This window comes from Pelmatolapia mariae, linkage group LG10_11 (genome assembly GCF_036321145.2).
Source record: "Pelmatolapia mariae isolate MD_Pm_ZW linkage group LG10_11, Pm_UMD_F_2, whole genome shotgun sequence".
NCBI lineage: Eukaryota > Metazoa > Chordata > Actinopteri > Cichliformes > Cichlidae > Pelmatolapia > Pelmatolapia mariae.
Window position 1 is genome coordinate 67,817,888 of NC_086236.1, and position 27,872 is coordinate 67,845,759.

General features: G+C 40.5%; 1 protein-coding gene across 4 annotated transcripts in view; it reads left to right on the forward strand.

The window, feature by feature from the left end:
• Positions 1 to 27,872, forward strand: part of sema6cb (semaphorin 6Cb) — a 150,814-nt gene that overhangs the window by 50,803 nt on the left and 72,139 nt on the right. For all 4 annotated transcript variants that reach the window (XM_063485546.1, XM_063485548.1, XM_063485549.1 and 1 more), the window contains one exon: positions 12,346 to 12,527. The gene's annotated coding sequence lies outside the window, so the exon portion shown is untranslated. The remainder of the gene's footprint in view (positions 1 to 12,345; positions 12,528 to 27,872) is intronic.

Sequence of the window (27,872 nt, forward strand, 5' to 3'; positions counted from 1 at the left end):
CAACTTTGAAGCTTCAGGTGTTTTATTGTGTGAGGTTGATTTGGGGAGCAAATCCATGTTGTTCTGGTCCAACAGGCCGGAGCACTGTACTTTTGCTCTGATGGTGAAGAGATGGACGATTGAAAGAGATTAATCGCCATGGAGCAGACATCAGTCAAGCTGACAAATGGCAGCCGCAAACTTGGAAAGCCATTAGCGGACCAAGGCGGGAGTGAAGCCCAGCCAAGTCCCGCTGATTTCCATGAGTCTCCCTTCTAAAGCACAGGCCCGCGCCAGGCCACAACACAGTGGTGGGTGTGAGCACCACCTCATGTCCCTTCTGGCCTTTGCTGCTACCAACCAGTATGTTGACATAGGGTTGATTCTCAGCCATTAATGAACAAACGCTCCAAAGAAACATGAAGGAGTTAGTCCATCATTTCACTTACCTGTCATGACTCAGGCAAAGAACTCACGTGAGTTGAAAATAAGGGCGTTGACTGGCGTTATGTCTTACTGCTTAGGGTTTACAGTGTCAGCATTAATGTTGTGATTCAAACGGATTCAGATTCAGACAATTTGAACAAAATAAAATAAGATGATGTTCCAAACTGATATTGAACATTTTTCTGCGCTCCCCTTTTGAACAGCTCTCCTTCTTTTGCTGAATGTGCCAGTTTGGAATGGTTTCGATTTTGATTTTCACTGCACATATTATGCAAAACAACTTTGTTTGAGCCTCCCGTACAAAACCAGGTGAGAGGTTAGCTGTTCTGCTTTGACTGCACTCCACAGAGAAGAAAATGTGTGGTAGACATCAGCGAGTGCTGTGTTTTCTTTTTCCTTTTTGTTTTAGCAGCTGCTTTTGTAAAGGAAATATCTTTTTTTGTTCAAACAGAAATAAAGAGTCACTTGGGAGGGAGGGCAGATGAGGGGTGGGGAATGGGGGAGAATTGGCTCGTATAAACACTGTGCCAGAACTGTTATTCTGCAATTACTGTAAACTGACACTGAATCTACTAAAGGGTGTTCAGAGTCTTATTTTGCAAGTTGTTTTAAAAAAAGGCATTAGAGTGAAGCAAAAAAAGTGGATTAATGCAGCATTAAAAAAGAATTTACCCTATATTAGCAAAGCATTAGGGCCAGACATCTCTCTTAACTTATTATAAGAAATGGCAATGTGGATGCAAAATAGACAAGAACAATGAAAATATCTGGCAGTGAAGTATCTGATGCTCTAGTTGAAGGGAATACCTTATCTTGCAGACAGTGTTCTGGAATGTATCAGTGTTGTGTTAAATGGCGTACAGGTGGGGAGAGAATGTCACTCTTCAGGAAATGCCATGAAGCACTTACAGAGGTAGCATGAGGAATGTGGTCAAACTGTTGCTCAGACCAGCCATCCAGTTGTTGATGGGGGGAAGATGCACTTTAAACTGAAAACAGCAAGAAGCCCCCTCACTTGGATAAACCTTTGGACTAAAATTACTTTGTAATTTATTCTGTGACTTCACACAAATTTGGAGCACTGCAAAAGGGCATCGAGTAAGTAATTTTCAGTTTTTTATTCGTCTTGTCTAAAACACTTTGGCTACAGACAAGTCAGTCGTTAGTCTGACCTCAAATCAAAGTCTCTTTAGAATGGGATTGATTACAAGTTGAAACACTGTAACCTCTCGATGGACAGACCTCAAAATGACTTGCAAGGACGTATAAAAACTAACATAATAAATGATATTTGATTGTTTTTCATGCAGGCTGCTCATTTAAAATAATCTGTGTATGAAACTTGGGATTGATACTGGGTATTAGCATGTAATTATTACTTTTTTCTTTCCCAGAAGAAAGATGACAACTATGAAAGAGTTGAGCTGATATCTTTGTCTGTTGCTTGAAAATAGTGGAACTGTGTCATGTTGCTCATGCAAACATGACCGTGTGATCGACACGACCGTCATGCCGATCGCGCAAACATTAACATTCGTGTGATTGACATGACACAGTGCCACCATTTTTGATTCCGACAGCTTCTTTTCTGTTGAAACCAAATTTTTTTTGTATGTATTTATCTAGAAATGTTTTTTTTCCTGCAGTCTCATGCTGATCATGCAAACAATTGCAGATCTATGCAGAAAATGGTGGCATTGTGTCACGTTGATTACACAAACATTCGTAGACCTACATCTACTAACCTGTTACGTGATCAACGTGACACAGTGCTAACTTTTCAGATATAGATTGGCTATTGTTTGAGTGATCAATGTGACACTGACATTTGTAGAAAAGAAAAACAAACAGATAAGAACTGAGACAGAGATAAAGGTAAGGCGTGTTGGCATTCCAACAGAAAAGAAGCTCTAGTTGAGCTGCGGTAGGAGAAAGGTATATGCACAAAGTGGCCTTCAGCTGTGATCAATACTGCAGCCACGTTTCTTAGCCTATGATTGAGCAGATAATATGATCATACAGAGTGCAAACATAAAATCTTGTGTCTTGTTAAGTTCATTAGAAGCATGTTTTTAGCGTGTGGCTCTCAAAGACCTTTGTTGAAATCACTGAGCTGGCACTATATTTCATAAATGAATATGCGTCTGTATGCTTGCACAAAACAGAATTGGAATGATGATAAAACACTGGGAAGTGGGGACAGAACTAAAAAGGGAATTGGATGATATAGAAAACGGGAAAAGAAGGAAAAACAAATGGACTTTGGTCTCAAGGCTATAGGTCGGAGTCTGTGATGAAGCATCCCAGTTGAACGCTCATACTAAGACAATTTTAAGGAAGTGGACTTAAAAACTCACTTTCTTTTTATAGTAAATGGATTCAATGAGTCATTTAGGCCAAATGCAGGACAATCAATGTGTATACTTGGTGCCTTCAACAATAAAACAAATCTTTAACTTCAGTTTTTACAAGCTTTTACAACCTTACCTTTTACCTTTTGTTACTCTGACATGCTCCCTTGTTGTAGGATTTAGTTTTAGTCTTTAGTCTTATAAGCTGTTGCATTTGCTATCTCTCCAGGAAACTGCAGACTAGTTATAATATTGTCAGTCTGTGGGTGCCTGTTGGAAGGATTTTGAAACAATATAAAATTTAATTTACTATCTGGATACCTTGTTTGCTTTTAGAGCTCCAAACACCCGGAAACTGGCAAACGTGAGCTTAAGATTGTCGGAGGGGGAAAAAAACCGGATGGCGTTGACAAGGCAACGGGAGCTCATTATCTCGTCGTCTATGCTGGTCCACGGTGCTCCATTGATGGGTGCCAGAGGAGAGTTTCGAGCAGACAGATGGGGTTGAACTCTGCATTTCATGCAAAAGACGAGTGAGCAGGGATAACAGCGTCCACAGAAATGACATGTCGGTGTTGTAATCCTGGATTACCTGTCTGCCTTGCTCTACTTCACTGTTCGTGTTGCACGTTCCACATTAGACAAGATGACAAACAGTGGCTAAGCCTCAGCTGCTGTGAGACTATTTGATCTGTATTGTCAAGATACAACATGTATGCATTTAAATTCCAGCTATCTAACACTCCTTACCCACACGTTTTCTACTGACCATTTTTTGAAATGATGTCTGAAAAGGACAGGTAAGCCTGAAGCAGTTAAAGAAGAGGGGAAGGATGAGTTGCATCTGGACCCATCTGAAATTACTGCTTGTCTGATTTCTTTTTTCTTACTTTCTTTTCTGTTGGAGGTAAACATACAGTACTCAACTTGCAGCAGGTGGTTTGCGTCCTATCTTCCAGGAGTGAGCTATTTAAGTTCTAAAAGATCAAGTGTTGGAGTATGGCTAAAGCTTGCAGCAGAAATCTTGGTGCACAATACACCAGCTTCCTGAGCAAGAGACCTTCTGAATAATAAAATTGTGTTTTTGGTCAGGTAGACCAAAAAAAAGCGACTGAGAGTCACGAATATGAAACCACATAGTGAGCATGAATTATTTACTACAGTTTAAGAGATTTTAAGTTAACAAAGACTGTCAAATAAAGGTAGTTTTATGTGGTGTTCAAGAATTTCTTATTCCTTTTTTGGATATTTTCAGGCGTTCTTTTGAATTTTCACTGAGCTGAGAAATCGGTGCACACACCAACCAGGCTGACAGCTTTGGCTTCTGTTTTTGAGTTCTGGTGCATCTTCCATTCCAGCAATGGTTATGACAGCTGAGGCATCTAATTGGCATGGAGTTGTGGTCATAAAAGTTTTCCTTTATTCAGACTAAAAACGGTAAGTTTTGTGTCTCGAGCCTATTTGTTAGCATAATTATGTAGCTATGATGCATATTACAGGAATTAGTTTTGCGTAAGGTCTGTGGGGAAACACCTCAATTGAGACAGTTTTCCGACTAATTATGTTCATGCTCACAGAGTTTTACCTTTCTGGGTACAGATTGTGGAGGACTCTGGTCATATCACAGCCACAGGAGCCTGCAAAGCAAAACCTCTAAAGAGTAACCCATGCCTTTGTTCAATTCCCATCCACAGTATTTTATTTCTAGAGTGTAACAACTTCTATTCTGAGAGTTTGAGAGCTGTTTACACTTCTGTCTCTCAGCAGCGAGGCTTTCTTTGCAGGATGTGTTCTGCTGCCAGTGTTTACCAAGGGATGCGCCTTGTTTGCAAGAAATGAGTGGGAGAAAGAGATTTAGTGTTTTTCCTGTTCTCGATTTGCATGATTTTGGTTGGAAGCACTGTGGCAGCCGGCAGAATCTTAGACACATTTAGTTGGCACAAATAATCACAGCTCTTAGTGCAGGCAGAGACTTGACATCTTGGATTCCTTCAATCCTTTCAATAAAGCTTGCTCATCATGTATATTATATCCAAACCCTTAAGATGATGAGTAGCTGTCCTAAGGGGTGAAAGAACAAAGATGCATGAAAAAAAATCGTGATTATTAAAAGCTCTAATTGAATGTAACAAGTACATTTTATGCAAATATTGACCCGTAATGAACTTGACATCTTGCTGCAGTCTTTCAGTCGCTTCCTTTGGGGGTCATAACAGCGAATTATTTGCTGCCATCTTACCTTGTTCCTGGCATCCTACTCTTTCACACAAGCCCTCTGCTGAATGGCCCTATGCAGCTTAGTTGCTTATTTTTATTCCTTTTTTTTTAATTTTGAAAACTACATATAACAAAAACCTCTTTTTATGTGTGTAATTCTGTTAAATTTATGCTTCTTTGAGTTTTAATAAATCACTGGAGCTGACAGTACCAGCTGTGACATTGCTACTATACTGAGTCAGACAGTTTTATTACTGTAGGTTAAAGGCTTTAAAAAAAAGGGGGGGGGGAGAGAGGAAAACACACATACAATTTGAGTTTTCCTTTGTTCCATTTTTTTATATATATATATATATATATATATATATATATATATATATATTAGTCTGAATTCTGGGGGGTTTTGGACTTCTTTTTTGAGTTCTTCATAATGATCTGTGTGACGTTTGCACGATCCATAAGTGCTTGTATCAGACTTGGGCATAAGAGCATCTCAAGGGACATTTGCCTGTTGTTACTTCAGTTGTTTAAAGCGGTAGGCAATAAATGTAAAAAAACAAAACAAAAGAATGAATCAAAAATGCTCAAAAAAAGGAAACATTGGTCTTTAGTTTTTTGTGAATAACGGATTAGGACAGTGTAATTAGAAGGTTCAGAGTTCAGTAGGGTGGAGAATCAAATTGATTGCATTTGAAAGTAAAAGAGTAGTCAACTATTGTCTTTTAGATGGGAAGAAAACTTTGAGAAAACGGAAAGGATCAATGTTTTCTCTCTGTCAACATATACGGCTATATAGTGACTCATCTCATGTTATTGCTATTTCTTTGTCAGCTCACATGACATTTACTTTTGAGATTTTTCCCATTTAGTTGTCAAAGTTAATGAAAGGATGGAGAGATAAAGCAAATATAACACATCAACAAAGCAGAGCACAAACGCATATTGTTGTGTGCACTGTACAGCCAATAACCTGGAGTTTCACTAAGGCAAATCAGATATGAATAGACATTCATACTTCCGAACCGATGCCTCACTTGCTGTGGGAGGGAGACAATTGATGTAATTGTGAAGAGGAATGGTGACAAGATGTAAAAACAAAGGCACTCTGTCACAAACACATGGACAGAGACAGTTTTGTGTATATTAAAGCTCAGAGAAATGTATTTGTGCCTGCAGAGGAAAGTATTTGTATTCTTGTTTGCATAAAAATGAGTTGAGGCATTTATAGCAGGGGCAACTGAAGAAAAAGCGCCTTTCAGTATAATATGCTCTTTAATAAAGACACAGGTTGGCAGATTGGGAGTGTCAGTGCATGTGGCATACAGCCTCTTCAAGTGATTTATGAGCACACCGCTAGGCTATTACATTATGGGCCCGAGTCCTATTCAGTGAGGGTGATAAGAGCAGCCCACCTCTGTTGAAACACTGCAGGTACAAGCGTTTTGTTTTAGTGGAATATCACTAGTTTTTGATAAAGGAATTAAGTATGAGGAGAATCTAATCATGTTGTCTGTGCTGCAGCTGTATCTCATCCATTAAGTTAGAGTTTGTGCTTTTGTCCTTCAGAGTTTGCAGAGCATGTTCGAGGGAAGATTGCTTGGAATTGTTTGCATCTTCATTGAATTTCAAATTAAAGATCTCTTTTTAGTGTGTAAACAATGTCATGCATCAGTTATACTTGCATGAAAAAAATGGCAAAAAGCACATTTTCTAACCTCTAGAGGACTGGTTTCATTTACTCTGGAGAAATTTCTTTAACTCATAAGAACAGTGAGGAAAACATGCAAGTCTGCAGTTTCTTGCCACTCTGTGTGGCTTCGGATTTGGCCCCGCATTCGCAGAGGGAGAAAGGTGAGAGGGCAGCACGGCGAGGTCAGAGTTGACGCCGCAGTCGAAAGGCCAGTTGTCAACCTCCGGCGGAGAGAAAAACAACGGGGCATCAGCTAGAGTGGTTTGGAAAAAGGACGAGTCAGGGTCGCTTTCAATTAGCACAGCATGTTGTCATGGCAGTGAGCCACCGAGGCAGCGAGAAGGAGGTGAGAGGTAGCTTTGGGCTTATGGAAAGAAGAAAAAGAAAAGCAGCTACAAACCAAGATTGACAGAACTAAACATGGAAAGACATGCACTGAGGCAGTTGTTTTAAAGAATGGATAAGAAAGCGCTTCCTCTATGGCTTGTGGTGTTACAGGTTCCTAACCCAGAGGCCTGACTGTAACAAAGTCTGTAACCTTTGCTTGCTCAAACCCTGTGTGGCTTCAGTTTTTCCTGGCAGCGATGACACAGTAAAGTTGGTAAATAACATGTCAAGAGTTCTGAAGGTGGCTTAAGTTCAAGACTATTCATGATAGTTTCTGCATTGTGCATGAATTTGTTGGTTTTATTGTCCTTTGGGATGATGTGTCAACAGATTTCAGTTATGGTAGTCTAACAAAGCTCCGTCTTTAGACATTTGTTGCTATAGCAGTGGAGTCAAGCATAAATGAACTTTGTCAGATACGAGGAACTGTCTCAGAACTGCCTCCCAGCAGGATGGAGGAGTGGAATAATTAATAGGTCTAATATTCCACTTCATCCTGACAGCTTCTCGAGAACTCATGTGTGACAAGAAAGCGTAAAGACCCATCTCGCTGTCAAACAGGCTGATAAAGATGAGTCTTTTTATGATTCATGACATGAGATAAGAAGCACAAAAAAGCAAGCCCTGTGTTGGCGAAGTGCATCACTGGCAGTCCAGCTCTGATGTCGATGACATTATGTCAGATTTGTGAGATGGATATGGACGACAGATTTCACTGTGGTACAGGCTTTCCTTGTAATTTTGCAGTTGGGCCAAATGCATGTTTTCGACAGGCTTCTAGAGAATAAATCATTTTTTTTTCTTGTCATTTTTTTTTTCTTTAAAATCAAACGTGGCACAGTTATTGCACTGAACGTAGCAATGCATGCTGGGACTGTTCTCCCATGAGCTTTGTGAAAACCAGCAGAGCACGATATGGCTCTCCATGGTCTGTTGGTGTAGAGGCAAGCCGAAACAAATAATACAGCTCCCTATTTGGAAGGCATTATTCCCACAGAAGTGTGAGGCTATTTATGTTGAGTGTGGGCGTGTATAATGAGTGTGGCCATACCAATGTGCCAATTAGTCTCATACATGCATGCCTGCTTTGCCACTTGTTGGGAATTAAGATGTGATTTTGACAGAAATAACTGCAGCTGTGATGTCGATCGTGGGCTTGGATTATGTGAATTTTTTAAGCCTGATGCCTGCTTTAATGAAGAATTGTTTTCCAATAAATTTTAATATTTGGATTAAAGTGCTTCAGAAAGACTTTGTGACTGTGTGAGACAGTCGGACGCTGTTAATTGAAAGCAAGGATAATTATTATTAAGAATAACATCTTCCCACAGTCTGCCAGATAGGCACTGATCAATTTTACAATAAATACGCCCTCAAACAAAAATGCATCACATTCATCATGTGGAGGTTACACTGTGACACTGAATATCACGAAACTGAGTTTTACTTTGAGTCCAAAATGTGGGCAAAACCAATTTCAGTCCAAAGTGACTTGGGGCAGAAATTAGTGTTGTGAATTTAACTGAATGCTGTGCAGAAGAAAAGATGGCGGTAAATATATTTGCCTAATCATTTAGTGACTTTACCACTCACACTACACAATGTGTGTAACACAACTCAAGGCTTTGATGTGAGTTTTATTAGTTTTATCTCTAAAGGACAGTTGGGAGATTAAGTGTAACTTAATCTCTCCAAACCTCTGTGCCTGTTGGCAAATGGCAGTTTTCTACAACACTAGCATTTACCCTCATTACATGAAAACTGGATAGAAGTTGGCCTTATCGTGTTGTGTTTTCCAGATGGCAATAGCTAACAAGACACAAATGTGCGAATAAGAGGAAGGCAATGGCCTCGAATCAAAGCAACAAATAATACTGCTGTCGACTTCAGTTAGTACTACGAGCACTGCAGGTGAGTTGCTCCTTTGGCATGGACAGGTGCGTTTAGGAGAGAGGCCTGCAGAGAACTGAGCAATTTATTAGACATTTTTAAACCAATCGGTGGGTTGGCTCTTGATTGATCTCTTGTTTATTGCACAGACTTGGGGTATTTTTTCCTTAATTTAATACTGAACTGAGAGGAGAAGCCCGATTTCTAATCTGAAGAGCCACTTTTCCTCACACTGTATGTATATTTTTCAGCCATCCTGGCTCCAACAGATCACACTTGTCAGGACTCCGGTCTATTACTTTCTCCTCCTTTTCTAAAAGACAGCAATTAATCTAATTAGTAATCAATCAGCCTTTAGGCCTCCCGCCTCCTCTGCGCTAATGGAGGATATGACAGGCCTGGACCTTGCATTATTAATACCACCATTCCTGTACCCCTAGACCCCCCCCCGAACGCCCACTGCCAGGGGGCCATTGATCACTACCATAACCAAGCGAGCACTGCAAGGACTGCAGGGAAGTTTCCAGCGTAGTGGGATTGTAGACAGGAATGTGGTGTGTCGTCGTGTGGTGTGTCGCAGTGAAATCCGTTCAGTGGGATTTAGCATAATTTTGGTAACGGAAAGATTTTGCCAACTTGCTCACGGGAGACTGACTAGATGCAAAACTTCTAAAAATGAAATATTTGCTCGCTGGTGCATTGAGTCTGTGGAGAAGCTCATGGTGCACATTTGAAGGAGAAGAGGGATTGTATGAGTGGTGTTAATGGGAATGTTGTGCTCTGAAAAGCTCATTTGGTAAATGGGGCTCACCTCAAAACTATTATGGCAGGATACGGGGGCCTCTCTGCGGGACTATTTCTAGAAAATGAGATTAGAAATTATAGAACGCCGCTAATGCCGGGGCACAGTGATCGCAGTGTGGCAATAAAACAATCACGGCAACATTATCCTTCATCTCCCATGCGCTATATGAGCACCCAGTCTAATAGACCCAGCAGCTGAAGTTATGGAGCCTCGTAGCAGCCCCACCAGCTGATCTCATTCACTCTAATCAATACTGGAACCTACTCTGCCTAGACTGGGTGGGAAAACAGTTGCGCAGAACAACAAAACTTCACCCTGTGTCCTCTTTAACTGAATCTGCTGATACTAATTTATCTAACCTCTGTGCCAGTGGCTGTTAATCATGTCGGTCATCCAGACTACAGGTTGTTTTTGAGAATGACAAGTTGAGGCTTGTGTGACATGGATGTTTTTGAGAATATCCCTTTTGTTTGAGATGAAGCCCTACCCTTAAAATCATTAGTCAGTTTAAAGCTGAAATGACAACTTTATTATTATTATTATTATTATTATTATTATTATTATTATTATTATTACTGTATAAATGGGGTAAATGTGGGCTTTGTGGTTGGACAAAACAAGTAATTTTAACATAATTTGTATTAGTTTCAGCTTTATTTCAAATAAAGTTGCACATTAAACAAAAGAAATTAAGCAGGTGATCAGTGCCACTAGATAACAGTTTAATTCTCTTAGGCAGGCGTATTCAAGGTGTTTTGGATGACTAACACCTTATTTTAAACATATTTCTTTCATTTGTCACCCTTCTGCATGCACAGTATGTGTTGGGGAAAAATAATCATTATTATTGTTGCTTAATATTTTTGACGGAGATGATTTTTGACAAAAAAGATGACTGCAGCCTGTCCACAACATGACTGATGGGTGGGAGGCTGGAAAGGAGTGGTCAGAGGTTCTTTTTGTTCTTTTTAAAGCTGACATCATTCTTTACTTCAACAGGCCACTTCCCGTGACTCAAACAGAGTGTCATTTGGCATAGTGGCCATAACATTTAAACTAACCAGCCATGTGTTTAGAGTATAACACGGCCTCCTGCCTTTACACCACACAGGTTAAGTCACCACAAACCAGCGTGCCAAAGCTGTCACACCACTCTGCTTAATTTGCGGAAGGCTGGGGTTGTTAAGTATTTACAAGCCTTCAGTGGCTTTATGAATCTATGATGGGAGTGAGCATTGGTGTTGAGCTCACAGCAGCTGCAGTCGGCTGCCTCATTCGGGAGGGATTGGGAAAGCAATGCAGCTCATCTGCTGCGCTGTGTGAGTGAGTCAGTGGACAGGCTTTATCCGTGGCTAAGGATTTGAGGACTCACTCTGCGGTCACAACCTCTTCCCCCCCCTTTTTTTACTCAAGTGCCATGTGTATGTAGGTTTATATAGATTAAGAAGTCATTTTCTTAGGAGGTAAGCTCAGTTACGGGAATTCGTGCACTTTCCATTAGTCATCGCTGGTTATCTGAGATGACTTTTTGTGTGTGTGTGTGCGGGGAGCTGAATTTGGGATAATGGATTTACAAGGAAGTTCATCTGTCATGAATTCTCTTCAGTGCGATTGTGGTTTTGCTATGGGGAGGTTGGGTAAAGAATGACTGTGCAGTTGGCGAGATGAACTAACTACAGAGCAGCACTGGTTTAAACCCCCAGCTGTGTTGCATGAATGAGTCTCTTGAGAACAGAGAGGGGCTTCAGGCGAATGAAGAAAGTTTCAAAGTTCTGACAAGCCTAGATAGATGTGAAAAAGCTCCCAGCAAACATGACAAATAGTAAAGCTCCTAAATATCTGCTACAAAGTATGAAAAAAACAAACTTATTTGCATGGTTAATGCTGGGGTAACAAGGTTATGCAGATCAGAAATAAAGTGCGGGTGTGTTAGGTTCAGCTGTATTTTTATACCATCGTTGCTCCGCTTTATTATTTTGCAGCTAATATTTGGAGGTGCATCAGTCCTGTTGTTCTACATAGTCTTACCTCCATATTGTATGTTACAAAACCAAGTTTTGGATGAAGTTCCCACACAGTTTACCATAAGCGTGGGCACGTTTAAAACCACAAGGTGCATTTGGTCCACATTTTGTGTATATATGCAGAGAGTGTGGGCAGAGGTTTGTGCATTTGTGCTGAATAATCATGAATTTGTCTTTCTGTTTTTTTTAAATGGTATACATACTTTGATATTGTTTGTTTTATAACACAGTGAATGCACACTCATAAATCATAAAATTGAAAGAGGGAATGAAAATACAGGACAGGGAAAGAGCAATGTGGTCTATAAGCAACATGAAGCTGCTTGCCTATACCAGCACATCTGCTTCCATTTCTGCTTGTGTTGGTTGTGATGTTATGACAGCAGAGGGACTGAGGAGTTTACACTGAGAGGACATAGAGCCCCTCTCTGTGGGATCTCTTTGGGTCAGTGGCCCCGTTTAAGGAACCCCAGAGGTTTTTCGGCAGTGTGTTTGCAGTGCAGCTGACTTTATTCTGCTTTACATTCTCATTTTTTTTTCTCTGTTTGCTTTCAGAGGAAGTTCACTGAAGATTGAACGCTTTTTGAATGGAAGACCTCAAAGAGACTTTTAATCCTTGAAGACCCTGCAAACACCTTATCTTCATAACCCCTTCTGCACACGGCTGCCGAGGTCCTTTCCCGAGGGACGAAGGGGGAGCAGAGATTGGTGGATTGCTGGATGTGACAAACACCTTTGTAAGTTCAGTTTTAGCTTTCCCTTGATTTAAATTTTTCCCTTCATTTTGGGTTAAGGAATTCCCAATCTGTAATCAGGATAATATCTCAGGATATTTCCAGCATTGTACTTGAGTAAGGGCTCCTGGACACCTGATTTCACTCCTTTGCATTTTGCTGTGTTCAGTATTTAAGATTTAATAAGCAATCAATGTAGGGCTGTTCGATATAACGATATATATCGGATGACGATATAAAAACGTCTATCGTTTCATTTTACGCTATCGTTTGTTTCATGGTGTCGCAAAATAAACTGTTTACGGCAATATTTATTCATCGTTTTGATGGTCACTGTAGTGGCTATATTAATTTCTTAAAGTTCTCTCTTTCTCTTATATTTAATATAAGCACACTACAGACGGACAAGAGCCTGTTTTTATGCGTTGTCGTTAGCAACAACGACGGTAAAACCATCGCGTGTCCGCTTGTTTATTTACCACATAAACCTTTCAGAATAAAGCTCAAGATCCTGTTGAGACTTTTCAAAATAAACTGAATCACGTGAAAGATTATGCAGAGTGTTTATGGATGAGAAGCAAAAAAGAGCCGTCAGGTGCTAAAAAATAAACCTTAGACTCAAACGTTAGAACAGGCTTTTCCTCTGAAATGTCTGTGCATGCTGTAAACTCTTTCAGAAGCATAATTTCACACAATTTTGTGTATTGCTGATGAATGTGGGAAATGATGACATGTTTGTCTGCCATGAATTTGTGTGCATAAAGTTCATACCCTGTGAGGCTCACATTGGCCATAGTAATAAGAGAAAACCATTTGGCAGTTAAGAGCTTGATTGTATGAGGCAGTGCAGGTCATGATTTCATTTTGTGTTTTTCCAAAAGCAAAACGACTCGAGGGCTTTCAAGCAAAGCTCTGCCTCACAGAAACAGGTAGACAAATAAACGTGTAAAAATCGTTTGTAACTCGAACACATTGTTTTCCTGGGGTTGGCAGAGGCTTTGTCCCCACGAGCTGTTATTTACGATGATCTGACACTATGAATGCTCATGTTGGACTCTTGATCTCTTTATTCATACCACCTTTCAAAGCTCCACTGTTGTGTGATCCCTCTTTTGGCTGGCTCTGCATATGTGCAGCACGGGACCATTGTAGGGTGTTGCGCGTCAGTCAGAATGAATAGGAGCCCACCGCTCTTGCGTTGTGCTGTGCTGACAGCAGGGAAACAATACATGATAGCTTGGTTAGAAGGTTGAGTTTGTAGGAATTAGGTTGTTGGTGTTGAACCGGATCACTGGCATCACGGTGGCATGAGGGGCCCCGATGTGGACACCCATTTTCTGCCTGTCATTATTGATGACACAAAGACGTATCAAAAAGGGTGAAATGGGACAGAACAGCAGTCAGTGCGGGTGCAAAGGCGTGAAACATGATCAGACCACTCTGTTGAATAGCGGTATTATCGTGCCAAAAATGTGAGCGAGAGAGAGAGAGAGATGGGGGCAGAAAGAGAGTGACTGGCATTGCTTTCATATCTTGTCACCTACTCACTCCACAGTGCTGGCGCTGTGAAGCATAGTTCGATGCATAGTTTAGATGTATGAACATTTGTTCATGGCCCACATAGTTTTGCAAGAAAAACCAAAAGGGTCTTTGCATGCCAAACTATAACAGCCGAAAGCTGCAGGCAAATCCTGCCCTCTGTCTTAATTTGTACAACTTTACAAGCAGGGCACTGAGCTAAATTTTCGAACCTGCGTGATATGAATGAAAATCACAGAGGGGTTAACATTTTAGAATTGTTGTCTATTTTTTTCCAGTTTATTCAGATAACAGATTAACATTCTTTTCCACCCCATCACTTCTCTGCATGACCCTAGTTTTAGCACCTGTCTTTTCAGCTACAAATAAGGAAAGCTGTCTCTAAATCAGTAACACACTGAGAATGCAGCTGTCTCTGTTTCCTCCTTTTTATTTTAAAATTAAATTGTGGATTTTTTTTTTTAAGTTTGTTTTTGCCTTTTCCTAAAAACTCAAATGGTTAGGGAGAAGATGTGACATACGTGCTGGCCCACGTTTTAGCCCAGGGTGTTGCAATGTGGTTTGTACTGGAGTCACCAGGATGCCCCCCGTGTATATTTCTTTGTCTTTGCCCTGTGATAAACTTCAGTTGACCTCTCTCACTGCATGTCTCGAGGGCTTGAGTCTTTGTCAGTGCCCTAATTTTCTCCTCCTTACCCTTTTTCCCATCTTCATTCCTGACTTGCGCTCTTGTTCAGTGTTAAATGAAGGCATGGCCACACTTGGATGTGCTGTGACAAATTGGCAGATGGTGATGGGGAGGAGACTGGTTGTCATGCCATTTGCTGTAACGACATGAACTGATCTCTGTGCCACAGAGCAGCCAAACGTGCTTCACTTGTGTAATCCTGACTTTGGTTAGCGCATACGTTCATGCACACACACGTATGCCTACACACACACCCCAACAAACTTTGTTCCACATGCCACACTACACCAGCCTTCCCTCCCCATTAGTATCAATGATGTGTGCAGTGGAGGCGCTCGCTAACTGTCATAGGCTCTTTGCTTGGATCCGCTCAGAGAGGCAAAGGGATGCTCAGGGATTTTGACAGAGAGACAGAGCTCAGACTAATGGTAGGCCGATGAGAGTCGGGGAGCCCTAAAAAAGAGCCTACGATAGGCATAGCTTTGCCGGTGTACTGTACGTGTCAACCAGCTGTTCTATTTACAGAGCTGCTGTCTTAACAATGTTTGCCCATGAGGCTTTGCTGCAACTCAACTAAAAACCCCATGGGTGTTTTTTATTGCAACATGACTTCTGGTAAAATGATAGTTTTCCTGACAGGACTGGCATTGCTCATTAGGCTATCCAAGGGATATTAAATTTGTTCCCCAATTGGGTTTTCTTTGTAGCTGCATCAAAATATACTCATCTTAGCTTAAATTATGTGTAGATACACAAGAGAATATCTGTGTAGAATCGGTGTAAAATTAAAAAATGAAGCAAACGTACTTTATAATGTTGGCACTCTTGACCCTTGAGCAAAAAGGTAAAGGGTCAAGGGCAGGTTAACAGTTAAACTACTAAAATTCTTTAGAGTGGAGATGGCATAGATACCATCAGATAGAAAGACAGTGCAACATATGTCTTATATTAGCGTAAGGCTGATGAAATGTCCAACGAACCAGTGTTTGATTGGGAAACTGCAGAGAACTGAGAAAGGTTAATGGATTGCGGTCTGTAAAAATCACAACAAGTACTGAATTCACGTACACGCCAAAACACTGTAAAGGCCAGATCAATGACAGGATTTCCTGAAGCAGCGGTTCAGAAAATCAAATTTACTGACAAACTTTTCTGCCCCTACTTGATCGATACAATCTTCAATACACGGTAGAGGGTAGGAGTAGGAGTCTGTACAGAGTCTTGGCATGTTGTCAGACTTGGACAAACATAGCAATGCCCAACTAGAACTGGAACGTCAAGATATTTTCGTCAGACAAGATAAACCCAGTAAAAACATGTGATTGGATTTTAAGTCTTTACATCTATGTTATGTTCCCTCAGCTGACTCTTATATGGCTTCAGTAGAGTTACATGACAAAGCTGCTTAGAAGCAGTGTGATCAGATAATTCTGATTTGAAACCATTCTCCAAAACTGCGCACAGGCCAGCAAACGTCATCTATAATAGGGAACTTAGAATTGGCAACAGGCTAACATCTGATCTCCAGGGAGAAAAACGCCTCTCTCTCTCTCCACACGCTGATCATAAAAGCTTCTAATTCTTCTCTGGGTGGATACCAAACTCTCCCTCGTCGGCTTCTATTCATCCTGCAACAACAAGGCAAACCCTCCTCCCAGTCACGCTTAAATTGTGCACAGTATGCGCGCAAGGCAGACTTCACTATGTGGTTAGGCTTACTTGAGCCTTGGCTTGTGTCATATGGCTTTATGTAGGCTGTGACATTTCAATCGTCGCCAAAAAACGTATGTGAGGATGCACTCATGCACACCTGCATGACCTAACTGATCATGAGAAACCTGGAAAACCATGTCACGGAATTCTAGACCGAACTGACCCTCAATCCCCTAGTTCCCTTGGCGACAGTCTGCCTGATGTAAGTAAACCTTCTGCTGATTTGCAGAAAACATTTGGGAGTATGTATTAATGTCCTTTGGGTGCCTCAATAAAACACCCCGGTGCTAGTACATTAAAAACCACCATGCAAATATCAGTCATTTGTAATTAGTCTGATTTAAAGTTCTTAGCCATGATTGCCACTGTTAGAATATAAACATGTCTTTTGTAAGGGAAAGCAATCTGCTAGTCACATATGGCTCTAAATTGAGTTAACCATTAAAAGTACAGGTTTTCCAAATGAAAGGGGATCGTTAATGGATCCGATTTTCTTTTCATTAAAAGCCTGCATTCAGTATGTGGGCGAGAGGATGGGATAATTGCTGGCTTTAGCGCTCCTCACCTGGAACGTGACAGGATAACTTTCCCACGGTTGTTTAATATTCAGTGAACTCGCGAGCCCTAAGCAGGGAATATCGATCAGCACATGTAATGTATTCCTTGCATCCCTAACAGGCATCTGTAGAGCAAAGATCTCAAATGGCAGAGTCTCCTTTCATGATTTTCCTCAAGCAGTGAATTATTCTTTTTACAGATCACTATTTAATCTGGTATTCAACAGTGTTTTGATGAGCTTTATAACTACAGAGAGAGCCAAATCGACTTTTCTCTGAATCATACCTCTCAGACTAATATTTGGACTTCAAAGCAACTTTTTGCTGACTTTTATATTTATCAATGGCTAATTAACCTCACATGGGAAAGCAGAAATGATGCAATTTCTTGGGGCTAGCTTAACTAGCCAGCTTAGCAAAAAAAAAGAAAAGTGCAAACCTCACACAGCATGCAGTGTTTTATGAGATGTCCACACGCTATTAGACACTCAGAGTTGCTGGACGGGAGCCAGTTTGTCAGTTTGTTACAAGAACGCATACAAATGCATTTGTGTGTCTGTGCTTAAGCACAGCCGGCAAGCTGTGAGGAGGAAAACAACTCTGTTTGTGATAACAGCTCTTTCAATGTCAGAACAAACAGTCTGCTGGCCTCACTCCCCATAACCAGGACTCGTGTTCACATTGGCCATATTCACACTGAAACAAAAAGCTTCCAGAACATAGAGTGCAAAAACAAACCTGCAGCTAAGTTTAAATAAATCATCTCCCTGTAATGGGAAAGAAGTCCCTCTGAAAGAGCGTAACTGCTTCTACAATGTCAGCAAACATGGCTGCAGCCCTGCCGTACACCACTCAGGCTTAACATCTGTGTCAAGAACAAAATTCAAGTGATGTGGATGTGCGCTTTACTTCAATCCCAGTTCTCACATCTCTAAGTAATTTTATCCTTCTGCTCAGGTTGGAAACATTAAGTGAATTTGGATAATGAAGGTTTTGGATTGCTTGACGTTGAGGTGAAAGTCAGGAAGCCCTCCAAAGTTTGACTCAAGGCTGTTTATAATTACAATTCAAATGAGCAAAGGGTCAACAGTTTGGTAATATTTTTTGTCTTAAACAACAAGTAAAGGTCATAAAATAGTGGCTCTTATTTTAGAGTTGGTCTAGATTTAAGCATAATTTATGGTAATGCTCTATGCTATTGAATAATGTTTACTTTGAGGGCAAAACCTAAATTAATTCAATTATAATAAAGTTCATATATTTGCCCATTAAAGTTCTGTCACTTTCACCCTTCAGATAACTCCTGTGCACATTAAAATTGATCTGTTTGGACAGTTGGCTGGAATCCAAAAGAGCTGCTTGAGATGGAATAGGATCTCTGATTTTTAGCTTTCGGCTGTTTGCACTTGTTAGCTTGACACTGTCTCGCCAATTTGAAATAGTAATTTGTTTTGGGGTTTTTTGTAAACTTTTTTGTCTTTGTTTGTGCCAAAATCAGTGCTCTAGGAAATTCTTCTTGTAACACATCAATTTTGGGTTCTATGGTTATTATTCTAGGGTTGCTACTGGTTATTTGTCACATAAGCCCTGTTTTAATTCAGGAAATCCTTGAATATACAGGCTACAGGTTTAGTTTCTCATTACATTTTTTGTGTCAGGTTTGTCTGCAACAGGGTATATAGTGTGTGCATGCAACACAAGGGTTCAGGTTGGTGATTATGGACTTCAGAGTTTGAGTAGTCTAGCTATGGTCTTTATCAAAACACAGAGAATTGTGCTGTGGACAGTATTAAGGTCTCAGCCAGTGCAAGTAGATCAGTAAACCACAGAACTGCAATAGATGTAGCAGTCTCAGACCTGCCTTCAGCCAAAAGACTTGAAGGAGAGACTAAAGCAAGCCTCAAAGCCTTGTGTTTTTAATGACAGAATGTGCTCTGTTATTGAGAAGACTGATTAAAAGCCTTTTGTGTCACAGTCTGGGCGGCAGTAGCATATGGCCGGAGGGCTTAAGCATAGAAAAAAGAGATCTGTACTACCAAATCCCTGGGACAGAAGCAAGGAAGTAAAGTCATGGAGATTAAAGTGAATCTGCCTCATTGCTCTGCTGCAGAAAGTCCTCATTTGTGTATAGGCTTTTAGTTTTCGATTGGGGTGCAATACATAGCATTGCACTGCACTGCACTGCAATCAAAAACTGATTGAACATGTTGAACATTGGAATTTAAAGGTATGACTTCAGGTTAGAGTTTAATAATTTCAGAATGCCCTTTGGTGAAGCAGGCACGTTTCTTTCTTGTCATGTATACCTTCGAGCACTGCAGCCTATGGCCCTCAACTGACCCCTGGTGCAAGTTTAAGCTTTAGGGAATTTTGTATTACAACTCTCAGGTTGGCTAATGGATCCTTTAAGGGAACAGTTAAAATTAACCATTGTTACATATATAAAAGCCTTTATTCCGGGTATATATTTACAGCATTCTTTTTTCCTAAAGCTTTTTAACTTGAATTTGTTTCTTCATAAAGTAAATATGGACCTCTTTTGCAATTGCTTTAAAGACGTTTTTGTTTGCAAACTTCTGCCAGTGTCCAAAGTTTAAAAATTCAGTGTATAAAAAAACCTCTCACAGTTTTCACATTGTAGAGAGTGTTTATAGGTTTGGGTGCATACTGTGAATCTATGTCAAAGTCTTATAAACAAACATAAAAAGACAAATGACAACTGTTCTTCCTCATGTACACATAAGAGTTCATCAAGAGTGCTTGCATTTGCTCTCAGGCTTTTGTTTTATACTTTCAGGTCACTTTCAGGGAATTGTTGCACTTTTTCAGGGAACAGTTGGACTTTGGATGGACTTTGCTCTAATTAAATCATGCAAATCATGAAAATGTATTTATAACACTTGTTTGTTAATATGTCACAGCTTAAAAATGTACAAACTTTTAAATCAAAGGAACTGTAAAAATTATGAAGTTATAAGTGCCAAAGATTCAGAAATAATGCAGATATATTCCTCTAGTGATAACCTGCAAACACTTTCACTGTCCCTCTGGAGGTGTGCAGGTTTGCGTTTAAATTAGCTCATGCATATTTTTGAGAAACTTTACAGTTATCTCAGTGAGTTTCTCCTAGACTCGAAATAGTCTACCTGTCTCTTTATTTACCTTTAATTTTTTCTTTTTCATTTTGACTTGCCTGAATGTTTGAATCAGAGTTCAAATTTTTCTCTGCTTTCATCTTCCGAGATTTTACACCTCTGAGATCTGAACAGTCTCATTGCTGTTCTTGTTTTTGAGGCAAGCAATGATGTCAATTACTGAAAGAGGATCAGTTTTTATAGCTCTCATACTGCTTCATCAGTACCCAGCACATAGTCTTCAATTGAAGAACAACATGGCACTCGCTCCGCAGAGGCTCGTACATAATGAAAAATATGCAGCAGTTGAGCATCAAGGTCATTGTCGAATAGGATTTCTCAAGAGGGCTGAAAAGTCATCTACGGAGTGAGCAAATAAGGCCAGGTGGCTGATGAACTCCAGGAATAGTTTGACAAACCCTATCGCCAGTGACAAATTAAAGTGTCAGCGGCCGGCCTGTGTGGCATCACATTACCTGTGTTATTCTGTGATAAGTCTCATTGCCGAGCCAGCAGCACATGGTCGTCTGGAAAACAGCCTGAGACAGCTATGAAGACAGAGGTACAGTAACAGGAGACCTGGGCAGATGCTTGTCTCTGAGTATTGATTGGACCAGACGTCCAGACGACTTTAACAGCCACTGACGCAGGCTGTCGAGCTAGAGTGGAAGCTACCTCTTCATAGCTCCCACGTCAAACTGAAAAGAAACTTGAATAAAATGTGCAATTATATATTGTTACATAGCATCAGCTAATATGCTAATGTTTCCTGGGGACATATAGCCTTTTTACACATTTATATTCAAAGGTACTGAGGAGCCATTATGTTAGTTTGCGACACAGGCAGCTTTTACAATACATTTTCATACAGTACTATTGCGCATACCGTGTTTTCTAGATAATAGCTAACTGCTATCATTATACCAAAGAAGCTGGAAGAGTTATTATCCTATGGGTACCACTTAAGGTTGTTTGGAAGTAACATTCACGATTACTCATAGGAAAAGTAGTTTATCATACACCGTGGTCTTTAAATACAGTTTAAAGTTTAACGAGTCAGCTGTTGTTACACTTGCTGTTGTAATAAGTTAACACGTAGCCTCAGATTTTGAGATGTTTGTGGTTGGACTGATCCTGTGTCTTCATTCATGTTATAGGAGAATTGTGAGTAGGGCTGAGAATGCTCCCAGGGATGTTAGTGGTGGGATTGCATGGAAAATGTAAGACTGATGCAAATATTGACATGGTACCTCAAACTACATTGATTTAAATTCTAATGTCTTGTTCTTTGAAATGATATGGAGAGTCATCACACCACTTAACCCTATGGACCATGCCAGTGATTTTCTCTTTAGTCTTCAGAAAACACCAGAAATTGTCAATGTAGCGTGTCTACTGTAAATCTAGTTCAAAAAAATTAAACGGGGAACATAGAAAATATTTTAAATCGCAAGCTTCTATTTCTGCTGTTTCTTTGCTGAATTGCATTATGAGACTTTGTAAAATTATAAGACATGAAAAAAAATTTGTATCACCTTTAACATAGTATAAAGGTGACACAAAATATATTCACCAAAGACCAATTTGTTATTTAAATAGAAACCACAGTGGGAAGTGATAATTAAGAAAGTGAATTATGACTATTAAGACTTCCAAGTCATACAATCAGCATGCCTGTCTGTTGTGTGAGGACACAGGACCTTTGACTATGGCTACCAAAAGGTGTCATACATCACCTAAAATGCCTCTATGTATACAAGAATTCCTCTCGAAGTACACACTTTCTTTTGCTCTCATATACAGACACCTTCAGCCTCATGTCAGGGCAGCTGCAAGAGTAATGGCCCCAGGTCTCCTCCTGAACACAGACTAATGAGAATCTCAAATACGACAAGCAGAGTGCATTTATCACGCACTCACACTTAATGACACCACCACCCAGGCTCAACTGCATGCTCATGCCAGTATCTAGCCCCTTTATAGATGGCCCCGTTTGTCCCTCTGCTTTTCTATTATTGTAGCTGCCTGGTCAAGCCTAGTGGAAGGATGGAGGGGGCGGGGGGGAAGCAGAATCAGGGGGGGAAGCAGTAAAAGAAGACCTTCTTTGTGTGACTCTCTCTCTTTTAATCTATGTGTTCCTGTCTTTTTTTTTTTAATACACCACCCTCCCAGTGTGAATTGGTCTATTCTCAACTTCTTTTATTCTCTTTGTGTCTGTTTTTTCTCTTGTCTCTAAAAACTGAAAAATGCAGATGAGTGGAACTCTTCAGCTGAGGAATGGCGAGGGGAGTTGACAGATGAATGCTACATGCACTACTTTGATCTACCTCAATGAAGTGTTGTTGTTTTATTTGTGGGGTGACATGGAGCTTTGTACGAGGACTCTTGACTCGAAAAGCTTTAGAGATCTGCCTGTCAAGGTAACACAGATTTTCACACAATTAGACACCAGGCAGCAGATATTAAGAGGCATATTTTTTATGTGTGTTCAGTAATTCAGTTAAGCTCATCATTTTAGGAAAAAAGTCTCATTTAAATAAAGATTAATGCTCACTTCAGGAGTTAATCATGTCAAGGTAGTGAAAATGTCATCATAAATACAATGCCCAATGCATTGATCTTTATGTTGGAAAGAATGATGATTGGAACTGTAATTAGTTGACTTCCATGGGAGCCCCGTTGCCTCTAATGACTGTTAGGTGTTTACACAGAGATAAGGGCTTATCCTCCTTAAGTGCTGGAAGGCTACATTATCTATACTGAGATCCAAGCCAAGCTTTAACACACAACTCAGAACCATGCAGGAATGCAAGCAGCCAACAGTCCCATTCAGGATAGTGCTACAAAGATGGTCTGTAGGAGAGCCGACCATAGTGATGTACTGTATGCCTCCAATGGACCTGAAAATGACTTGGATCACTTGAGGTGCAAGTAGTTCTGATCATTTGTCACCAGGTTTATTGCAGAAGACTAATCAGCTAAGCAGAAAGGTTGCTTTCTAAATATGATACATAACCAGTACAAGCCCTGTTTGTCTGAGCAATGCCGAGTTATGTGATAACTTCATCTTGTTTTCAGGTTATGTAGAATCTATGAGTTAGAGGAATCATAAAAAATGTCAGCTTACTCAACATGTATGTATGCAGCCAATCTAGCCATGCAGAAACATTCGTTTATTCTGTCAGAAGTGATTAATCTATTGGCCTCCACTGTTTTCATTAAAAGAAACACTGGGGGAGTGTCTTAGTCATTAACATGAGTGTTACTTTGTTTTTGTGTATCCATCTGAGACTACCTAAGCTGCAAGGGGACATTAGATGGATGTTATTTTTAAAACTGCTGTAGCTTTTAAGGGTTTAATTGTGGTAAAACCCATTTAACCCAGCAAAGCGGTAAAGTTGAGATTCTCTGTTTCTACTAAAAAGAGGTCAAGAATTGCAATCTGTTACTTTGCAGTAGTTCCTCATTTCTTAAATCTTGGAAATTTTCCATCACTTATGTTGTGTTGTTTTGACTCTTGTAGCTCATGCTCAAAGTACTTAATTAATCCCAGTGGAAATTTTTAGGGAATCATCCAACAAGGGATTGAGCCCAAAGCTGGTTAGTTGTATATTGCAGTGTGTCGAGGGTCGTTATACATTTGTGTCATTTGGCTACTGTAAGTAATCATTAAAGTAATTTAGGCCTGTTAGTAATTTGGTGTTGAAGCAGGACCTGCTAACCTGAAACTGAGTGGTGGAATTGATTGCGTATCTGATTCCAGATCAGTGATCTGTGAGATACTGTCATCTCCCCCTCTGCCAACTCCTCCTCCTCCTCCTCATTGAGATTTCTGTCTTTTTACTGTCACTATTCATGTCCCATTTCCCTGTTTGATGTCCCAGCTCCTGCTAACTTCCTTTCTTGTTCCATGACACACTGGAGCCTTTGATGAGGTGAAAGGAGCCACACTGCTCCTTGGTGTATGCTAGCCCGTGGCCATTGACTTGGGCAAGACGGAGTTTTTACAGCCATAAAATGAGATAAACTGCGCCTGAAAGCTTCTGGGTCTTTCAGTATGTGTTAAGATGATATCATCAGTGTGAGACGGTGGTAATAAAAGTGAGGTCAGCTGCCACCGTGGGCTACTGCCCTGAAAGGTAGCACTGTCATGATAAGACTGCTGTCTCTTTTCATCTCTCCCTTTTCTCCTAGTATGGGATGAAGCTGACACATGGATGTTGGGTTTGAGTGGAAAAGGCATCTAATAATTGGATGCATGCTTGCGTACGGAGAATGTTTGTCCCAAAGACAATGATAAAGTATTTAATCTTCCCAGGAACAGTGAGCCACACAGGCATGATGATGCCATTATCTCTGTGCAGCACTCTCGCCAAGAAGCCTCACTCTTAGCCTTGATTTATATTTCCCTTCATCAGCATCGACCAGTCAGATTGCAAAAATCATTCATTTATAAAAGCAGGGCCCGCTGCTTTTGTTCTTCCTTAACCAAAATTCACAAAATGTACTTTTGTCACACATTCCCTTGCTAGCTTCCCTCCCCCCCATTCCTTGTAATCTTGTTGGGATAATGTGACGGCGATGGATCTTCTCGGTGACGGTTGTGTGATTGCCTCCGCTAACAAGGGATAAAGGCAGTGGAAGAATCTTCACAGCTATTTATCTTCCTTTGATCAATTCTCAACTACTCTGCCTTGCTCCGTTTTATCTTTTGACTATAAATATCAGCTTTGGCACAGCTGAAATTGTGACCTCTTCTTTTGTCAAGACTAAGAGAAATGGTCAGGCGCTCCCCTCATTGCATGATAGTGAAATAAAAACATTTCCACACAGGGTGAAAACACAGTTGATTGGTTGCGGAAAACGAGTAACGGATACCTTATGCCTCTCAGCTTTCCCAGCAACCCCTCATTTGAGTGACCCGAACTTTAGAAAGATCCCTCTCAAAACTCACTTTTTACCAAGAGGGAACAAAAGTTGTGGTAGATTGATAATTCATGCAGGATGTCTTTCAAAATAGGAAGTGTGAAGAGTTTGAAATGCAAACGGTGCAGCAAACTAATTGGTACCACAGGGGAGATGGAGATCAAAGAACCTCTGTGTTAATAGAGAACTCGCACTCTCTTTTCGTCCGCTGCCGAGTTAATGGACACAAAGCCACTGTGAAGTCCTCTACAGTGGTGGTCCTCGGTTGAAGCATCCTCAGCAACAGCAAGCAAAAAAAAGATTGCCCATCTTCTGACTCATTTTATCAGTGGTGCAGGTTTTAGCACTGATTGAGTCTTGTCAAATCATGAAAATGCAAGGAAAACCTTTGAAGTATTGATTGCCTAGGTCTTTTTCATGTCTTTGCATTTGTTGTGAGAAAACCATGAGTATGAGGATTTTTATGTACACTTGTACCTCATGGGGGTCTTTTTTAAATTCAGTCTTCCTTATATAAACCTCACCGCTCTGCTTGTTTATCTGATGACAGAGCAGATTTTTCCTACACTGCTGTCTGATTAAAAGCCCACGCCCACTCTACAGTCACAGTTGGTTTTTATATTTTAGCAATAAAACAGTTGAGTATACAATAGGATCATAAGCAAGATAAGCTTCTAACCCATTATTTGTATTGCTGTTTGCACAACAAAAAGTCTCATTCTTGTTGTGATTTCGGCCAGCTTGGCATACTTCTGCTTATGCATGAGGTTTTGCTTTTGTTTCCTAGGATTACTGTTTTTTTGTTTTTTTTAACTGCCTACTGCAGTGACAGCTGAATCACAGCCTGCCAAGTCACCCCTCTAGAAAACTGTATACACAGTCTTCTCAACGTATTGCTTGGTGTGAATGGTGCAGCTTAGGATATAAAATAAAAAAAAAGTAGATATAAATAGATGAATAAATGACAAATAAATGTGTAGGCACACCCACATGGCTGCAGGCAAACCTCTTAGCTCTTTGCGCTCCTCTTCCCATGAGTTTGTTTATTCACCTTAGGGGACGCATAAACATCACCAAAGCTTTTAACCACCTGGCTTGCTTTGACTGAGAGCACAGGCAGTGGCGTCTTAGCTTTAGTTCTGGTCTGAATGCCCATCACCTGGCAACAACAAACCTTTTTAATGGCTGACATCATTCTCACCACATTTTATTGAAGCATTTTATTAGCTTATTTTGATCCCGTCTGGATTGTTGGCTGCTTTACCTGGATAACCTGTGCATCTCTTATGCCCTTGCCAGAGGTCAGCAGTTTTGTGCAAATCGTGACAGATACAGGCACCGTGATGGTGTGTAAAGTGCACTGTGACAGGAGATTATATCTGCTCTTTCCTCCTTTATATCAGCACTTTCATCATTGCTTTAGTACCAGAGCAGACAACAATGTGTACAGCATCAGAACAGAGGTGTTGTATTTCCATAATGTCCATGCAGTTGAATCAGTTTACAGGGAGAACACTGATTTAACATTTAGGATGGTATCAATTAAAACTGGTTTGTCCTTTATAATGTATTTAAGTCAGCCCCCTCGCCCCTAAAACAAGCAAACAAACAAACGCAAATTAAATAAATTTCACACAGTGCAATACGGAAATAAATTTACCAACAGTTCAGTGATTCCTTTTTGTAGTTATAATTGGGATCCTCAAACACCTAGTCAAGGGAAAGTCCTCTATTCGATTTGTTTGCCGACTTCACCTGTGAGGTCAGACTGGGGTTCCTGAAATAGAAAGTTAAAATTGGAAACACAAAATAGAGAAAACAACAACAATCGTCCCACTTTTCCCCCTTTGCTCTGCATTTCTCATCAGTGGCCTCTGGGGGTATCCAATTATGACGCCCTTGAGGGAATGACAGTGCTTGGATTTCTGTCAATACAGGGTTCAGGTAGTGTTTCTCAATAACATTGTGAATTATTGATGACGGAGAGATTGAAAGGAGAAGGGGGTAGTTAACATTCACTTTTATATATGAAGAGGAGAAAGAGATGAGGGAGCTAGGTTAGCACAGATGCTGCCCAGCATATTTTAAGCTGATCTATTTGATTAGAAGACCCCAAGGTAAGTCTCGATTTAAATGCCATAAGGACTACAGAAGATTGAAGGTGGATCCTGACTGACAGGGAGCACAGAATGTTAGTGGAATTATAGGCCTCCCTGAAGATGAATGTAAATAATTAACAGGAGGGAGACGATTGAAGAGGATTTCACTGGTGCAAGCCTTATCCTTCTTCCACTGATAGCCCTTTGGGCTTTTTTTCGCCCATTGCAAATAGACATGAAGACGATGGATGTTGCCTGCAGCGGTTTTGCAGATCGATCAGAGAACCGTCTCACTGTCTGAGTCCTGCATAGATCCCCCTGTGTGAAGTCTGGCCAACTTGATGTCTGTAGAAAGAAGTCCTGAGAGCAGACCTGACTGCAGGCAGGGCTACTTTTCTCCAAGAGTGATGCCCAAAGCAATTGGTGTTAGCCAGCATCATCTATCCATTCCTATTGAATCCATGCTGCTCAGTAAGACGCTAATATCCTCATTTTTGCTCGAACAATTGACAATGTACATTATTCATCACGGAAACAGTTTCCAGACGTTTGTTTTCTCTCTCCATCAGCGGGGTTGTACTTTGATATCAGCTCTCTAAAGATCTACCATCTAAGCTTAAGTACAAACCACACTCTGGTCCGTGGGGATTCTGTGATGAGAAGAGAATGGAGATTTCTGACATGGGGTGACA